The following is a 6,771-nucleotide window of genomic DNA, read 5'->3' on the forward strand; positions in this document are numbered from 1 at the left end:
AATGCCAATTACCTTACTATGGAAATTTTGCTTCCTTGATGTTGGCAGTAACTTATGGTCTTTTTTCCAAATTAGGGTTTTATCCAAAATATTTACCCCCTAAGTTTAATGGCTTGAAAATACATAGCCTAAAGCGTAACGTAAGTGTAGGGCTTTTTATTAAAAAAAGAATTATTCAAAAATACTCTGTAATTGCTGACATCTTAGGCAACAAAGAAGTGTGTGTTTACGCTTTATTATAATAGTATAGATATAGATTACTTAAGAAGTAAGTTGCAAAAATTAATGATTCGAAGTAGCATAAGTCCAATATTTTACTTTCTAATAATTTCTAACGTAAAGTAACGGTTCTGCAAAGAGGTTTTACTCTACATTCAAGTCGTCTGCCGTGTACCCGGTTCATCTGTCTTATCTTGACCGGAACGAGTTTGTTCAAAACGTGACAAGCCTCACTGAACCCTGTTTCTTCTTTTTAATATTTCGTCAAAGCTTGAGGTTTATTTACGCTGTTTCTTTTTGCACAATGTAAAAAAAATGTATTTTATGTTTAAATTAAAATAACTATTACTAGGTTAGGCCATTATGTTAGGTAAGTCAAATATCAATCTATACTATTATGATAAAGCGTAAACACACACTTCTTTGTTACCTAAGATGTCAGGAATTACACCATATTTTTGTATAATTCTTTTTTATTGAAAAGCCCTACATTTATGTCACGCTTTAGACTATATATTTCACGCCATTAAACTTAGGGGGTAAATATTTTAAAGAGACCATAAGTTGCTACCAACATCAAGGAAGCAAGATTGCCAACGTTTGTCATGTCATGTCATTTTCACATTTGCTATTGATAATTTGACAAATGTAAGCAATAAAATAAAATTTTCATAATTTCCTGCGTATGAAGCCGCATGGGAACAGCTAGTACTTTACAAAAATACACATTTGTTTACCCAAAAAACTTGACCCATTTATTTGTTTCAAAAAATATATTAATTGACCGCTATTACTTCAATCGTATTTCTTTATAAATGTCGTAATTGAACGAACGAAATTCATCAACATTTAAAGAGGGATTCGTCATCTTTTATGCGTCATTCAATTGGAGATCTCGAGTATGGCTTCAGGCATTCAGTTGAGGCAATTAGCAATCAGCCCGCAAACGATCCTGGAATTGCTCCTCGTTTAGTCATTGTTCGTTGACAAAGAGCAGCTATCAATATTAACGGTTATATTTAACCAAGTGTTTTTCACCACAAGTATCGTTTTCCTTTTTTAAGCTGTTTGTTATTACAATGACAAGAATGAAATAGATTTTTGCAATGTTTTATTTTTCAATTACCTACTTCTACGAGTATGTGTACTTGTTTATGTATGTAAATATATTGGCATGCAATTTTATGAGTTCATAAATGTATCGACTGATTATAAAATGAACGTTATTCTCATCTTTGTCCGGAGAATCAAAAGTATGTTAGCCAGGGTGTTTACACATTTATATTTAATTAATAAAATTTAAAAGGACTGTAACAAAAGATTTAAGACTTATTAACTTCTGACTTCTTAATTTATAGTTTTGCAGTACACAAATCAAGTTACTACAGTCTGCAGTTGCTAAAAACGCGAAAGATTTACTTAAGTGTTGCACTCCGCGAGTTTTGTGACTGCCGAAATGAGTTCTTGTCGTAATGACACTCTACAAACTTAATTTAAAGCGACAACGTGGAGCTATCCAAAGACAGTCCATTTAAACAACTGCAAGTTTTTGTCGGTGAATATAACCAACGTTCTCATCTCCTCTACCTTATCCCAATCACGTAGAGTCGGCGCATCGGGTTTTCGTCCTCCAAATAACTCTACCATCCGTCAACACTATCATCACTCATCAGTCATCAATAGGTGAAAAATAATGTTAATGTAATATTAAATAACAAATTAAATAGGAACTACTAATGTAAATGTTATATGCTACTAGCTGTTCCCGTGCGGCTTCATCCGCATGAAATTATGAAAATTTTAAAATATTTGACAGTAACTTATGATCTCTTTCTCACATTGTAGTTTTTATCCAAAATGTTTACCCCCTAAGTTAAATGGCGTGAAAATATATAGCCTAAAGCGTGGCGTAAGTGTAGGGCGTTTTATTAAAAAAAGAATTATTCAAAAATATGCTGTAATTGCTGACATCTTAGGCAACAAATAAGTGTGTGTTTACGCTTTATTATAACAGTATAGATAATAAAATAAAAAAATATATAGCCTATGTTTCTCACAGAAAACGTAGCTTTTTAATGATGAAAGAATTTTTGAAATCGCCCCCAGTGGTTTTTGAGTTATTCCAATACATACAAAAATACAATCTTTCCTCTTTTTAATATTAGTATAGATATAGATATCCTCAAACGTGTCTTTTTTGTAATGATCCTTTTTCTGTACAAAGAAAGAAATATTTATGGGACACTATTACATCGTACTGGACTAAATTTGGGAGTGACATAATCTGAATCTCGAGCACAGTAAAGGCCTGTATAGTCGTTACATTTGATATTCATCCATTCAACAATGGAGGAGCTCTGAATGATGTTAAAATTATACGGCAAGGGCTAGATGGCTATACCTTAACGGAATATTTAATGAACCACGCATTTTTCTTTCAGCTTTCAATCTTTCTTTGGACTTGTAATTTTATAGCTAACATGTTCTCTAATTACGCGCTTTAATTATAATGACTGGCATTATCTTCATAACGTTTAATTAAAAAAAATAAAAGCGGCTTTCAAAAGATATTATTTGTGTTGTTTTAACAAGTGATTTTAGGTTAGTTAGCTACTAAATGTTGTCGGCATTTTTGTGTTTACTTTTTTAAATCCTTCATAATAAAAAAATACTTATTCTATGCGGAGGTATAAAGGATTACCTATTCATTACGAATATTGCACATTGCCTATAATTAACTAGTAAAAAAAGGGATGGATGTTTAAACACATTTTGGATTAAGTTTTGTAAGTGACGTAAATCGATTTAAATAAAATCTAGACAATATAAAAACATTATAATAAGATTAAATAGGAATCAAGTTGTAGCAATATCAGATGTTAGATTATAACTTAACAATACATTGAAATAGTCAACTTCCGTTAGTCTGTTAGACCACGTCATTGTTTACGAATAACCTTCTAAGCGAATTACCTGTGATGTTAATGAGCGTTGCGTTTTAAACATGCAAAAACGTATGATATAAAAATAAAATATTTAAAAAAACACTTGCTATTGAAGTTTTATGAACTACATTTATATCTGACAGAATGTTATTACATTCCGATTGATAGGATTTTTAACGTGTAACGTTCGATTTGTATTCATCCATAAAGTGTTTTTTTCTTCTATGAGTGGTGCTATGCCACCCTCTTCTCCTTGTGTGGTGAAACCCAAGGCTTTGTTGTCTTTGTTAATGAAAAAAATATCTAAATACAATTTTCTGCTAACCATTCATTAAGTATTAAATAATGTATGATATCTTGTTTTTATTTTATATTGTACTAATATTATAATAATTTAGATGGATGTTAGTTACCAAGTAACATCACATCTAAATTTAATTGGGTATAGATAAAGAACATAAACTAGCTACAATTTTTTATCCATAACGCGCAGATGTCCACTACAATAATATCCGTATGAAAACATAGTGCTGTCCCAATTATTTTAAAGACAATGAGAACACATATTGTCCTGTTTCGAAACAAGCATTTTAGTGGAAATCCACGGTAAATGTAAGATGACCTACTTGCGAGTATCTTTGTAGCACATTCCTACCATTGTTGCAATGTACGAAACGAACGTTTGTAATTTCATAATTACTTCGATCTACAATTTAAACGTATATTATTCTTATTAATTACTAAACACGCTATTGTTAACGGTATAACCACTAATGACTCAATTACTCAGCATTATTTCAGTTAATTACTAGCTGAATAAAACATTTGACTGTCATCCAGAAGTTAAGACAAGAAAAAAATTATTAAAAAGCACGTACGAGAAAGATGGTGCATGAATTACCGTGAAACGAAAGAGGTTGTGTAAATTACCAAACGGTATATCATAATAAATATGTACATGTATGTATGCCTTTGTTTCGATTTCCACTATGCACTATGCACCTTTATGGACCATTAGCTTTCGCCCTCGACTCTGGCGTGGAATAAAAAAAAAGTAGCCTATGTGTTCTTCCAGACTATCTACATCTGGGCCAAATTTCATTGATATTCGTTCAGCAGTTTAGGCTACAAACTCTAACAAATATCCATTCATTTATCTAAACTTTCGCATTTATAATATTAGTAAGATAGTTGGATTAACACCCTCAAGAGAATACGTCTATGTTACTACTTGATTTTTCTTAGCAAAGTCTTTCTGCAAATGTTTTATGTGTAAACATAAAACGGCAATATAAAGTGTGGCCGTAACTAAGTCGCGTATGTGCGTAGACGTAGAAGAGAACGCGATGTCGGCGGCCTTAAGCCTTGTGTTTGACTAGCCAGCGTGTCAATCGAGGTACTTTTTATTTTATGTAAAACATTGACTATGAAATAGGCTATGAAATAAATTTACATTTAGTTTAACAATCTATAACTATACTGATATTATAACGAAGAAAAATTAGTAATTTTGTATTGAAATAGCTCAGACTACTGGGCCGATTTCAAAAATTCTTTCACCATTAAAAAGCTACGTAACATAGGATGTGAATTTCACTATTTTTTTAATTCACGTGGACGAAGTTGCGAGCAATAGCTAGTTTCGTATAAAAGCATTTTAAACACAAGACATTTTCGTAACATCAACTTTTATTACCTATCTAGCTTAAGCACAGCAAATGAAGACATCAATGTTCACTTCTATACTAATATTATAAAAATGAAGGAATCGAATTTTTGTATGTAACGATTAAATTTAAAAACTACTGGTCCTAATACAAAAATTATTCTTCTATTAGAAAGCCAGATGAATATCAAGTAGCTTAGATACAATAAATTATAAACAAACTAACGTCAGTCCATTTACTTACACATCTACAAAATATGTTATCCATTGAGATTCCCTACAGATATATAAAAAAAATATCGACTTTTAATATACCTTTATACCTTCCTTCCCCTTTTTGTTTACATCTAAATGATGTTACATTACATACATACATTATATTCTGAAATAATTAAAATGTCTATCAAAATAGATTATCTAGTATCTTATTATTAATAACATGGAGTTTTAAAATCTAACATACACCCAGAATGCCGTTAATGATGTCAATTCCTTAATAATTGACAAGAACGTAATTGTTTATCGTAAACTCTATAGTCGACATTAATTACTGAAGTCTGGGTATCACTTAAGGTTATCTGTATTGACAAACGTCACAAATTTATATCTTTAAATATTCGTATATATATGTTTGGCTTTAAAAAGTTTTTATACATGTAAATTCAAATTTTTACATTTAAAAATGCGTATAAATCAATGCAAAGATCCACTTATTAAAATTTAGATAAGCATGATCCCAATAAAACTATTATTGTTACCGCTCTGTACTACAATAAAAAAATATTTGAGTATGTTATTTGTAATCAACTTCATTAGATTATTATTCGTACTTATCAAGTTAAGTAAAAAATTCCCACTCACCGTGAACTGACATAAACTTTCGTCGTTCATTATCAAACACATCGCACAACCACTCAAAAAATAACACAACGTGAAACTTTTTGCAAAATTCAAACAGTTCCAAATATGCACTGGGTAATGACAATTTTATTGTTTAAGTCACGCTATCACTGTGACGAATATTTTTCAGTACCGAATCCATTACACTTTAAACGTATTGGCCTAATAAAATCGGCAGTAACACTAACAACACGGGTACAGACGACCGCGCGCTACGAAGGCCGCTTTCACACTACCTAAGGGCGTAACTTGACAGATCCTTATTGCGCTTGCGTGTAACGAAGTGACTCTTCGGCTTGACGGACTTATTCAGTAGTTAATTAATATATCAACTTTTCCAACCCCCTGTATTAAATGACTCTCTTAATAAAATATTTCGTCCGATGTCTGGGTGTTAGTGGGTGTCCAAACTTCCAGGGTCGCGTTATTATTATATTAATTTTGTGGTACTCTTTGGTCTGTTATAACTTAATAATATGTTTTTATTTTCGTCATATCATTCTAATTCAATTTTATCTATAAATAAGCTTCTGTGGAACTATAAATTCTGATTGGTTATCAACCGTCGAACCTTGATTGAATCCCGCATTGTGGGAATTGATGACAGTGTAAATCAGATATCCATATAGAAAATCTATCTATAACTTTGACTCATCAATATCTCACAGTCTAAAGCAGGGCTATTTTAACATTACTGTTTAAGGTACTATCTAATACGAGTAAGAGCAGGCGCACACCTTTGACTAAACTATCGCACAACTGTTGTGCGAGCGTCGATTGTTTCGCAGTCCATTAAACTTTTTAATTTCACAATTTAAAATCTAGTAGCGTGCACCTTCATATAAGACTAGTCAGACACTAGACAGTTGTGCGATAGTTTAGTCAAACTGTGCGTATGGTCTAAGTCTCTGTTTGATTGTGCTTTTCACATAAAAACTCATCGGTAATAATATTTTAACTGTTTCGTGTATAAATAACGTTATTTCCAGATATAACTTTTTAAATACCAACAAAACCAATGTCGTGATTTATTAAGATTTC

The 6,771-nt window shown here is 31.5% G+C and overlaps 1 protein-coding gene across 1 annotated transcript in view; it reads right to left on the reverse strand.

Annotated features, from left to right (window-relative positions):
• Window positions 1–5,949, reverse strand: part of LOC106104959 (B-cell receptor CD22-like) — a 32,783-nt gene extending 26,834 nt beyond the window's left edge. The window contains exon 1 of the mRNA XM_013285153.1: window positions 5,692–5,949. The gene's annotated coding sequence lies outside the window, so the exon portion shown is untranslated. The remainder of the gene's footprint in view (window positions 1–5,691) is intronic.
• Between the last annotated feature and the right edge of the window lie 822 nt (window positions 5,950–6,771).

Source organism: Papilio polytes, unplaced genomic scaffold (assembly GCF_000836215.1).
Source record: "Papilio polytes unplaced genomic scaffold, Ppol_1.0 DF823288.1, whole genome shotgun sequence".
Lineage (NCBI taxonomy): Eukaryota > Metazoa > Arthropoda > Insecta > Lepidoptera > Papilionidae > Papilio > Papilio polytes.